This window comes from Microtus oregoni, unplaced genomic scaffold (genome assembly GCF_018167655.1).
Source record: "Microtus oregoni isolate MIOR12 unplaced genomic scaffold, Mior012 000004F_ref0000308, whole genome shotgun sequence".
In the NCBI taxonomy this organism is placed as follows: domain Eukaryota; kingdom Metazoa; phylum Chordata; class Mammalia; order Rodentia; family Cricetidae; genus Microtus; species Microtus oregoni.
Window position 1 is genome coordinate 35,866,092 of NW_024543063.1, and position 13,105 is coordinate 35,879,196.

Sequence of the window (13,105 nt, forward strand, 5' to 3'; positions counted from 1 at the left end):
TAGAACCATCTTGAATGGGTCCCTATCTGTTGCTGCTCCACCTTGGTCCAGTCACAGACACACCCTCACTTGGCATATGCTGTGGTGTACTCCCATCTGCTCCTCCCACTCTGCCCCAGTCTGGTTCCATAAGAGGCAGAATGCCATGAACACAGAAGTGGGTTCACTCAGTAGCTTGCTTCACCTTGTCTGTACAGAGCCAAGGCTCCTAGGTCTCCACAAGGCTCCATCTCATCATCTGACCTCATTCCCTACCCCCTTCTCCCAGCACCCCCTTTGCTTCAGCTTGAGGGAGCCTTTGCTCTTCCTGAAACTGTGTGGGTTAGCTTCATTTTCTCTCCTTTCTTCTTTACTTCACAGCACACACGCTCTCCTTCAGAGCCATGGCTCCCAGGCTCCTCATCCAGTTCCCTCTTTCTCTCAAGTCCTCTCATGCCCCATCACCCTGGCTGACGTTTTCTTCTAAAACACTCTTTACTTTTTAAGATACATTTTTTCTTAGGTGTGTATGTCTATGTGAGCACATGACATACATGTACAGTTGCCTGAAGAGACCAGAAAAAGACTTCAGCGCTCTTGAAGCTATAATTATATGTTTGAGCAGCCTGATGTGGGCGCTTGGAATTGAGCTCTTGTCCTCTGTAAGAGCAGCAAGTGTTCTTAACTACTGAACCATCTCTCTGGCCCCACTATGTCTTTATTTTAACATCTGTTGTTTAACATTTGTAAATCTCCAGGAAGGCAGACCTCATTGCTTGGTGTTGCTGTTTCCCTTACACCCTAAAATATCCAAAAGAGAACATACACAGAAGGAAATCTGAAAAGGGAGATGGGATGGGGGGGGGGGGAATAACAAAAAGAGGTGATGCTTTGGAGGTGCCTAGGACTATGCTTTTGTCATGTTCAATTTAATATCATCAAATTACATTATATTAAATACATAAAACAATATTATTAAATCACATTACACTTTAATTTTAAACTATACAGTAAATATTTGTATCTATCTCAAAATGCTTATACAAGCATTCAGGGGAATCATGTCCTGAAAGTGTTTGTTTGTTTTTCTCAAGCTGATGACTGAATTTGAGAGTGTCACTGTAACCTAGTGGAGGTTCTAGGGTGTATCGAGATGAACCAAAACTGGCTTGTGAACTTTCACCCAGTTACATTCCCTTCGGAGAGCCAGCATTGCCATCCACAGGTTCCAGAAGGAAGTCACAGCACTGGGTTCAGTGCTCCTCCCCAACAGCCTTCAGAAAACACCCCCTACATACTCGTTCTTTCCTCTATTTATTCATGTCTGTGTTTTACACAACACACACCTCTAGTTTCAACCCTGCCAGTTTGGGTAAACTGGCTTACTCCACAAATTTCCATAAAGTAGCGGGTTCACACGAAGGACTTCTCTTCTGCACATGAAATCAGAAGGTCTCTCTTTGAAGGTCAACATGTCACGTCATGACAAGAGCCAATCCAACTTTGCTACTCAGTTTTGCTTTGCTTGGGTCTGGGTTCATGAGTACAGGCATGTGTGGTGTGTATGTGTGCGAGTCATCTGACAACTACAGGTGCTGCTCCACCCACAGGATCTCTCACTGACTGGCAATTCACCAGGGTAGGGTAGGTAGGGTAGGCTACTTAGCCTGAGTCCCAGGGGTCTACCTATAGCTGTTCCTCCAGTGCTGATTACAGATGGGAGAGGGCCTTCACACATGGCTTCATTTACATAGATTCTGGGGATGGCCTCAGTCCTCAGGATCGCAAGGCAAATACTCTAAGGACCCAGCCATCTCTCTTGTCCCCATTTTTGCATGTCTACACTATGCTTCTGAGAAGGGGGGGAGAAGAAAGAAAGGAAGGGGAGAAGAAGAGGAAGAAGAAGAAAAGGAAGAGGAAGAAGAAGAGAAAGATGAAGAGGAAGAAGAGGAAGAGGAAGAAGAAGAAGAAGAAGAAGAAGAAGAAGAAGAAGAAGAAGAAGAAGAAGAAATTATTTTCAGAAGAGAAACAATGCCAAGCCACTCTTGTCTCAGTGTCCCCCTTTGGCACTGTACATTTTTTTTGTTTCTATTTATAAAAACGCAAATGAAAACTTTAAGGTCAAGATGAGACCGGAGAGGGACATGAAAATTCTTTAAGCAGCTGGTGAAACACCCAGAGGCCGTGGTGAGTATTTTTAACTCGCTATTAGGACTCTGAACTTGAAAGGTGAGGGCTCATGCAGAGGATGAGGTAAGCCACAGTAGATAAAAGAAGAAACGTTCCTTGAGTTTTGTTTTTTTCCCACCCACCCACCCGCTGCCCCCGATGGTGAGAGAGATGCTTCCCTCTGAATGAGTCATGAGTGACTCATCTTCTCCTGGGAAAATCTGAAGTGGCCTGTGATTTGATTGCTTTTCCTGTGGTAAACATATCCAAGGAGGAAAGCCCGAAGGCATAGATAAAGGGCCCTGTGAAATTTAAACACTTTTATCTGTTTCTTTCTCAAATGACACAGACTGAAGATGGTTTTTAATCGAACATGTACACTCTCTTTCATACTAATCAAGTCCACAGAATACACCAACTTGAAATCTAAATACTTGGGGATCCCTCATTCACTGCTAATGGGATCCACCATAAAGATTACCCAGTTCAGTCGTGTGTGTGTGTGTGTGTGTGTGTGTGTGTGTGTGTGTGTATGTGTGTGTGTGTAAGTCGCAGGCTGGCTTTCATCATTTGGTATATCTTACTGTTAATACACCATGGCATCTATCTCCCTGCTTCTTCTTTTTTTTTCCTCCAGAACCTTTTTACCACAATTTGGATAACTTACCAAATTAAAGAATGTTCAGTGATGAGGGAGGAACACCAGAGAACTTTTCAAAATTCATTGTGCCCCAAAGGCTGACAGCAAGAATATACTTCCTGGTACATAAGAAAGAAAAATGTATTTGGCATGACTGGCTGTTAATATGTCATCAAGATAAATCATAAGTCTTATTCATAGGAATCTTAATAAAAGAAGTCACTTGAGATGTACAAAAATAATCACCAAGAGGCTATACCTGTGACTAGAACCTGGGGAGATTTTGGAAGTGTTCATTCATAGACACACTTAAAAAGACATTGCCCGAATTTATCATTGTCATAAATTCTCGCTGATCAAAAAGTTTCCTTCCAGTAATTTACAATACCCATCATAAAATACTTCATCAAAAGGGAATTGTTAGATTTAATACACAACCGTAAACTCCCAAGGACTCAGGGACAATAGACTTTGCCAGTGTCTGTTAAAGACAGATGATAATGGCTCCTAAAGGCCCCAATATGGCGTCACTATGGTTGGAAGCCCACACCTTCTGGGTTATCACACAACTCTGTTGTGTTTGTTTCCTTCTGGGACCCCAGAAAGAGACAAGCTTTGATTCAGCAACTCTGTCCTTCATTATCTGCCAGAGTGGAGAAAGGAAGGGGTCTGTGTCCTGAATACAGTAGCTGGTTGACTAAAAGAAGGGACCTGGGACTAGCAAAGCCAACACCTAGATGCATATCCTAGACTCAGAGTGGGGGAAAACTGGCCTAGCTAGATGATTCTGGGAGCCTCGATCCACCCATTAGGTAGCTGGTTTCATTTCATCATCAGATTAGGATAGCTGTTGTGTGGCTAATGGGTCTCTCTCATTAGGTAGAAGTCGATACACTAAGAATAAGGCTATTAGCTTCCATGTTTCTGCCCTTCCTCCTCACAAGCATTTAAAGCAACAAAGGCAATCTCTCTGGTACCAACCCTGATACTCCATGTATACCAACCTCAGCACACCCATATGCTGTAGCTCTGGCTATCACTGAGAACGCCTCTCTCCAGATGTGCCCACCTGCACTTCTAATGTCTTTTCTTTTTGCCTGAGGTGAAAAATCTTTGCTTTCCCCCTAAACTTGCTCTTCTGTAAGGACCAGCATTTGCTTGAACTCAGACCGCCTTCAATCACGATGTCCAGGCATTGGAGGCTGGCTCAATGGCTGAAACACTTGCTGTGCATGTGTGAGGACTGGGTGTTTGGACCCCCTCTCTCTACCTGTGACTAAAATCTGGGAAAATTTTGAAATTGGTCATTCACAGAGACATGCAAACACCAGCGAGTATGGAAGCCGCCTATATTCTCAGTACCTTGGAGGAGGGGCTGTGGTCCCCAGGACAAGATGGCTAGCGAGACTAGCCCGTCGACAGCATTCGAGAAAAGATTCTGACTCAGTAAATAAAGTAGAAAATGATTTAAAAAGAATCCAATGTCAATGTCAGACCTCCACATGCATGTATTTCTACCTGCATGCAAACATGCATACACACACAAGCCTGCCTCCCCCTCCCTCTCACACACATACACAGGCACACACATGCACACACACACACACACACACACACACATACATCATGACATGAAAGTTGTGTTGTGTATTCCTGGCTTCATGAATGCTCCATATTCTTGTCTTGGATACAGTCTGTCACAACTGGCCTGGACTAACTTGACATAATAATCATGTTATTCCTGAGTCTTTGGACTGAGCTCTCTCTCGAGAAATAAATATACCCAAGGCACAGCACTGCTGTGACACTCTGACACCCAAACCTTTCACAGTATCAACAGCAGTCGGCATGTCTTCTCCAGCCTCCCTCTTTCTTGTACAACCAGATGCCCATTGTGGAGCCACACACAGATAAGGGAAGTGCCCCAGTGTTCGACCTCATCACACCATGAGATACTGCTTCTGCTTGTTCTCCAGCCTGCTCCATCTCTAATGAGACCTGTTGCAATCTTCCTTCCCCTCCAGGCGGGGTCAAAGCACCAAGGATTCCTTCCCCTCTGCTTCAGTAGAAAGATCTGTTCTTAGTCATATGCCACTAACATTCTCTATAACTTCTGTACATACAATTTATCTCCTACACAAGGTGCCAAGTTCATTGAAGGTGGAGATTCTTCCTTGTCATGATTCGGGTTTATATTGCTCGGATAACATACTACTGTTAGGTATGAAGTTTATCAGCTTGGCATAGGGGGTGGATACCCAGAACCGTGGCACACAGAAGTCTCTGTGTCAAGCAACTGAAGAGACATGGGACTTCTTTTCCACATCACACCCAAGGTCCAAGTCAGAAAATGCTGATCTAAGTTACACTGGTGGCAGCCAAGAGAGGTGGTGACATACCAAAAGAAAGAGACGAAAGAAGCCTATGGCTCAGTGGGAGTGTACCCACTAACCCAAAGACCCTGGAATCTTGGAAGGAGTCAGATAAGGGAAGACCCTGACTCTAAGGTAGACTAGTGATAAGCCCCGCAAAGACAGGAAACTGAAGAGATGTCCACCCCACAGAAACAGCCTGCATAAAAAGCTCAAAAACTTTGAGCAAGGAATTCTCAAGAAAATGCAAATGGCTAGAGATTAGAGTTAAAGAAGCCGCTGATGGAAATGAGGCTGATGCTGTGGGCGCATCCGAAAGCTCCCTAGAAACCACTCTCTTGGAAAGTCACTCTCCACAAGAGCCAGGCCGTCATCCTGAAAGATGAAGTGCTCCGACTGAGTCAAGAAGGACTATGGCCAGGAGGACCATTCATGCCATTCATGCTGGCAATGGGGAGTGAGAGTAATCAGATGAGCCCAGGACTCAGCTCACTGGAGGACTTGTAGTCTGTGCTGTGCTGGTATTTACGAAATGGGGGCAGGGCAGAGAATGCTAAGAGAAGGTTGCTGAAGAAGCAGGTTCTCAGGCACTGTCACGGGCTAACTGGATGCACTAATTGCAAACTGAACGCACTTTAAGGGGAAAAAATGTAAATATCAATAATTTGCATACAGCAGATGCATCTAGGGGACATGCCAAGTGTTTATCCTGAGGACAAACCCAGGACGTATATGAGTATCTGTCTTACAACACCCGCACTAGGCAGGCGCATTATCTGCATTTCACAGAGGAAGAAGCTGAAGTGGGCATGGATGGAGATACTTTCTGATTCCATGTAGGCCTTCTCAGCGGTGCTGGGTTTAAATCCAAGTAGAGAAGGCTCCATATAACTTCTTCCCCCTCTTCTCGTGACTTACTCGGGCTTAACTATCAAGTTTACCCAAGGTTGGTCTGAGTCATTGCAAGAATTAAAGAATGAGGCTTGCATAGAGAAGGGAAGTGCAAACACTACCTCTGCCCCAGTCCTAATTATTGATAACCAGGAAAAAAAGTCATCTTGAAGACATGCACAGCCCCAGGTGCTCTTTCAGGTAACAATCAAGAGGGACAGAGTCATTAACAAGTCCTCCTGGTGACTACAGCCAAATTATGGTGTCCTTAATAGTCAGGAGAAATCAATTTGTTGCAGCAAGGCCAGCAGCACACTGCTCTGTCACCCTGTAGTCCAGGAAGAAGCCTTGGGGTCACTGTTCCTGTGTAGAAGACTTGCCAGCACAGGGGCAGGGCGGCGAGGCACAGTGAGCATCGGGAGACTGGCCAGCATCAGGGCAGGGCAGTGAGTCTCAGTGAGCATTGGGAGACTGGCCAGCACTGGGGCAGGGCAGTGAGGCACAGTAAGCATCAGATCACAGGGTTCTTAGAAGAAGGGATTTTTGGTGTGGTTCTTCAATCAAGCTGCGAGCCTAGAGGAGAATAAGAGACCCTCGACCTCCCAGAGACGAAAGAGCAGGGAGAAGAGGAGCCGACGACAAGGCAAGGACAGACAGCTCAGGGCTGCTCTACAGCAGCCCACCTGCAGTACATACACAAGCTCCGAGTACAGTGATGAATGGTGACCTGCTGCCACGATCTTCCCACAAGGCAGCATGCACTGTCCCAGCGGCAGAGAGAGCTGTCAGCAGCAGCCTTCAGCTGGCAGGCCTCTCAGGAACGCCCTTGACCAAGGTTACCTGCTCCCCAGGCAGATCACTTTCACGGAGGATGGCTGCAGGAAGATGAAGGCTCAGCCCCTTTAGCCCAAAGAAGAGACACGGAGACGTGAGATCTGGCTCCTGGGACACTGTTTGCTTTGCCTTGGTCTCTCCTTACTTTTACTCCCTCCACAGGTATGCAACGTGTTTCCCATAAACAACCGCCTGACAGCTCTGTCTCAGAGACAGAGTCCTGGGAAAGCAACCTGCGACGGCTGCATGCTCGTGTCTTACCATGTCCCAGGATTGCTGCTATTTCCCTGTCTTAATTTCATGTAAGCCTTACACATCCCTCTGTGTCAGACAACCCAATCTGGATCTTCCTTGGTAACAGAAGGACAGCAGGAGGGGAGATGGGGACAGAGGAGAAGACGAAAAGTCCTACATTATGAAAGTCTAGAAGGAAAGGGAGCCTTTGTGGGAAAAAAAAAATCCAGCGTGAACTTGAAGTTGGGGAAAATGTTTGAGGGTTGATGGGTGGATGCGCCTGGGTCAAAGGGGATGATATTGGCAATAAAATAGGTTTCGAGACAAGTGACTAAAATGATGAATTGAATCCCCATTGGTGTTTTCCGAGAGACACAAGTAAATATTGGAATCACTTTTTAATTACTCCTGAGTGCTGGGTGTGCGTTTAATATTCGACTCCACACAGACTTTGAGGCCCTGACTTTTATTGGGTGCATTAGTCAGGGTAATTAACACTAGCTGTTTTAATACACAACCCCAAATCTCAGTGGCTTAATGTAATAAAGGTTTATTCTCGCTCTCACGCGGCAGGCAGTTGGGCTGGGTGGCTCCTTTCGGCGACTCAACAAGCAGCCCATCTCAGAGTGGTTTTATTATCTAATGTGTGGATTTGAATTCATCCGTGTGTGTAGGGAGTGCTGTGCACATGCCCAGTGGTCGATGCCAGGCATCTTTCTTAGTCACTCTCCATCTTGTTTTTGAGACGGTGCTTCTCACTGAACCTAGGACTCACTAACTCAGGTAGGCTGACTGACCAGCAAATTGCAGGGATCCTGTCTTTGCCTCTCCCGGGCCTGGATAACAGTGTCACATCCAGCTTTGACATGGTGTTAGGGGATAAACTTGGGTTTATGCAGCAACCTGCTTACCGACTGACCCATCTCTCCTGCCCTTACCAGCATTTTAAACATGTCGCGGAGACAGTTGCCCTGCCTGTGATTGTTTCTATTACCCACACAGTTGCCCGCCTCTGACCTTCTTTTTTTTTTTTCCGTTTCCTTTTTTTTTTATTGCGAAAAGAAGAAAAAAAAACATAAACAAAAAACAAGTTTCCACCTCCTCCCAGCCTCCCATTTCCCTTCCCTTCTTAACCCTCTGGCAACTCTTTCCCATCTTGCTTATGACCTGGGAGACACATGCTTTCGAACTGGAGAAGGCAAAGGGACCCTTGCCTCTGGGTACCAGGTTAAGTTGCCATCTGGGGATCCCGACAAGAGAGGAAGGCAAGAGGTAGCCCATGGCTTCAGCTTCCTCCCAGTCAGGTGTCCTGATTGGTGAAGGCTGACTCACTTGACAAAAGAGTACAGTGCTTCCTGGCTGATTCTCAACACCCCTCACCAGCTCCATGTTCAGCAAGTCTGCCACTTTCCCCGTTGGATTGGTAAAAGCTGTCTTGTCTTTTGGACCAATCCTATTGTTCATTTTCAACACCTCTTGTGGTTTCTATAGGCCCCAGGCACGCTTTCATAGGTGGCCCTTTAACTAGACATTGTTGGCTGGTTCTTTCATGAAAGCATCGTTAGAAATAGACCTGAGAACAATGGGGCTCTGGCTCTTGGGAGAGAGAAATGTGACTGGGACTTGGTACTTCAGACACTTTTTTTCCTTCATGCCTTCGATTATTTTTTCTGCTGGGAAACAACCTCCATTCTCAGTCTCTATAGCCTTTCCTCCTTGTTTTGATTCAATTCTATTACACACAAAATTCGTTTTTCTGCGGGATGAAGAGATGGTAAAGAAGGCCAAGGCTCTTACGAAGGACCCGATTTGAGCTCCTGGCATCCACGTTGGTGGCTGACAACCACCTGTGACTCTAACTCCAGGGAATCTGATGCCTCTGGTTTCAACAGTCACCCACAGAGACATGCAAACACATGCATACACATAATTAAAGATAAAATAAATATTTTTCATAAAAAGGGAGCTGCCCTTTCTGATGACATTTACTTTTGTCTCTATGTACTTATTTTCATTGGATGTACTTTTCCCTAAAACTTCCTCTTTGACACATGCATCGCTTGAAATTCTGAGCTAAGTTCCCACCTGTGATTCAGCTGATTCCATGTGGCAGAGGATACCCCTGTATGATTCCAGTGTGTTTGAATTTGTTCATTTTTTTTCACGGTGCAGGAGATGATCTGTCTTCACAACTGTTCCCTGGGTACATTGCTGCCTTTGAGTACTTTTGTAGATCCTGTTTGTGCACAGTTATGTGTAGCCTTGATGACACTCTATGGTTCTTTCTATGGTCAAATAGAATAGTGCTGTAGTCTCCAACTGGAAATTGCAGGCTTGTCCATTTCTGCTTTCATTTCTATCAATTGTTGTGTGCCATGCTCTATGGCTCTGTTAGGGTTGCCATGGGTTAAACGGACTCCATTGTATCTGTTTTCAGTATTTATCCTGACAAGGTGATGAGGTCACAAGACTCTGCTCTCATAAAAGATTAAAGACATTATGATGGGAGAGGGTTAGTTATAGAAGAGACAGATCTACCCCTCCCATTATATTTGCTTGCCATATGATACCTTTAGTCATGACATGTCCCATCAGGGATTCCCTTACCAGATGTGATCTTTTAGCCCTCTAAAAACATGAACCAAATATGCTTATCTTGCTTATAACTTACTCAGTCTCTGGTATTCTGTTACAGCAACAAGAAACAGATTAAGAACACATGTATCTACATCTAGGATCCCCATACATTTTTGGTTGGCCAACCTTTTTGTTCCTATGTAACATTTTGATTCATGCCTGGTAAGTGTTTTTGGTTTTGTTTGAAAGTATATTTAATCTGTTGCTAATACAGCTATTCCTACCAGCTTTCCTTCGATTCACATTATGTCATTTACCAATTATTTATTTCCACTTACAGTTGGATTAAGATCTTGCTCACAGTAAACAGCTGTATTCTTTTTAAATTTATTGTCAGTCTCTGTGTTGGAGTTGTTTCATTTAGACCATTTATATTTAATGTAATTACTCATCTGCTGGAGCTTAACTCTGTCTTTTTTGTTTCGGTGTGTTCTTTGCTTCTCATTTCTGTCTCTTTTCTAGAACTCGGAGTTCCCTGAACATTCTCTAACCCAGTGTGATGTATCTGTGGTCATTCCCAGCGTATCTCTTTGTGTAGGTTTCTTGATGACTGCATTAAATATCACATTTGCCCAGATCACTTCTCATAGTCACGTGGTGCTGACATTCATTAGCTCAAGAGTCACAAAGAAACAATTCCCCTTACAAACCCCATCACTAAACTCACCTCCTTACAACATTAATCTTTCTTCTACATACACCGAAGACCATAATCAACAATGGTTGTTGCCTCAGGCACCAGACATTATGAGAAAATTAGGCTCAGTAAGAAAACACTTTTATGTTACTCACTTTTTATTCTTCTTATGTTTCTTACATTTTGGTCTTCGTTCTTTTTTCTCTTACAATGTTCGGATACATCTTTTATGTTCTCTTCCTGCCTTGGAGAATTCTCTTCAGTCACTCTTTTAGGGTAGATCTATTGGTGACAAAGACTCTTTGCTCGCCTTAATCCTAAAACATCTTGATTCCTCTTATTTTTAAAGGGTATTTTTAGTGGACATAGATTTCTGAGTTGATAAATCTCTTCTTTAGCCATTTGAAAAGTACTGTACATTTCTTCTTGGGGTCCAGGACTGCTGATAAGAAACTAGCTGTCGTTTAAATTGTTTTCCAACTCAAGGTGGGGGTAAGATAAACTTTTTCCTCTGGCTCTTTCTCAGAATGTTTCTCAGTCTTTGGTGTTCAAAGTCTGGTGGTGAGTGGCTTGCATGGTCTCTACGGGACTGTACTGTGCTGTCTTGCTGAACTTCATCATTATGAGGGTCAGAGAGAGACATTTGAAATGCTTTCTTTTTCTTCCCCTGATCTATGGCTGTGGTGTGTTCTCTTATTGGTGGGGGCACTTTGAGGTCCACTTCCTCCTCTGGGCTCTCTGAACTCTGTGGTCATCCAGACTAACTCGTTTTTACTGTTCTGTCCCCAAGTTCACTGGTGCTTCCTTCTTCCCAGTCTGCTGTTGAGTGTGCCTATTTTGAAATTCCAGTTAATGATGCAGTGACCATGCTTCCATTTGATTTTTCTTTCTCCTTCCATTGTTTTTCTCCTGGGACTTTCTGTACATCTGATGAAACTTTTTCATTCATTTTTCCAAGCTTGTCCCTGATTGCTCAATGAAGCATTTTCTTCTTCTTTCCAAATCCATGGATCCCCCATTCACAATACAGACTAGACACAATGGCCTGGACACAACGGCCTGGGCTTAGGCAAACAAGGGGTGGGTTTACTCTGCCTCCTTTCTATATAGAGTCAGCATAAGAACACAGTCGGTGGTGACATGAGGAGGGCTCCCTAAAGCACCGCCAAACTCCTCAGATAACTCCAATATCTGTGCCATCTGGGTGTTGATTTCTGTCTATGCTCTTTTCTTGTACTAGTTGAAAATATCCTGGTTCTTGATATGATGGGTGACTTTCATAGTCTCTTAAACACTTTCCCTCCTATACATTGAGATTTAGGTACTTAATCTCTTGCCTCAGCAGGCACTGTGCATGCCACACTGATACCATGCCTCTGTAATGATCAAACAGGTAAAAGTCCAAGTTCTTGCTCTGTCTTTGGAGATAAGGATGCCTGGTTACTGACAGACGGTGAGACTTTGGGCTCACCACTATGCCTCTGACTTAGTTAGGATTGCTATTGCTCTGATGAAACACCACGACCAAAGCAACTTAAGGATGAAAAGGTTTATTCACCTTATACTTCCACATCATAGTTCTTCATCAGAGAAAGTCAGGGGGGGAACCTGGAGACAGGAGCTAAAAAAGAAGCCATGGAGGGTTCAGCTCACTGGCTTGCTCCTCATGGCTTGCCACCAGCCCAGGGATGACACTGCCCACAATGGGCTGGGTCCTCCTCCATCAACTACTAATTAAGAAAATGCCCTACAGGCTCTCCTGAAGCCTGATCTTATGGAGGCATTATCTCATTTGAGGCTCCCTCCTTTCTGATGACTCTAGCTTGTGTCAAGCTGACATAAAAGTAGCCATCACAATGGAAACCTTGTCAGCTTGACACACAAACACATCTCTTTTCAATTAGAACCATTCCTTTCTCATTTATCCTCAAATGGCACACTTATATTACTATCACAGTATCAAACATAACTTGGAAAGTTCCAGTCCTTACAAATCCAAGCACATTAAAACTTTAATCTCCTGAAAAAAAAAATCCATTCTCTTTAAAAATCTAAAATCTCTTTTAAAAGTGCAAAGCCTTTCAGCTGTAGACTCTGTAAAAATCATAATTAAATACCTTCTCACTTCAAGAGGGAAGGACCAGGGCACAGACACAATCCAAACAAAGCAAAACCAAGCTCCTATTATATAAGTAACCCAGTGTCCAATGTCTGGGATTCACTCACAACCTTCGGGGCTCCTCCAAAGGGCTTGGGTCACCCCTCCAACTCTACCCTCTGCAGCATACACAGCTTGACTTCAAGGTCAGATAGGCTCATCTCTGTCACTGCTACTATTCCTTGTGGTCCTCACATGGTACGGGCATCTACAAAATGCTGGGGTCTTCTACTGCAGCTTGGCTGCACTTTCTCCCGTAGCCTGTCATAGACTCCCTTCATGGTGCCAGCCCTCAACTTCTCTGCATGACCCCTTCAGTGCTGGGCCCTCAAATGCTACTGAGGCTACACCTTCACCAATGGCCTCTCCTGATCTCTCACAGTGCCAAACCTCAGCTGCTGTCCACGACCCCTTCGTGCCTTCAAAACCACTATCACCTGGGTGAGTCTTACACTATCATGTTCAGCTGCCAGTGCAAGGTACAACCTTGGCCGCCTCTGTAACACAGCTTCATGTGTTGACTCCAAGGAAACACTTCCCAGAAGATTTCACCT

General features: G+C 44.5%; 1 non-coding gene across 1 annotated transcript; it reads right to left on the reverse strand.

Annotated features, from left to right (window-relative positions):
• Positions 1–11,397: 11,397 nt before the first annotated feature.
• On the reverse strand, positions 11,398–11,544 carry LOC121447728. Its single transcript, XR_005974251.1, has one exon. It is a non-coding gene; the product is annotated as a small nucleolar RNA SNORA51 (small nucleolar RNA).
• Between the last annotated feature and the right edge of the window lie 1,561 nt (positions 11,545–13,105).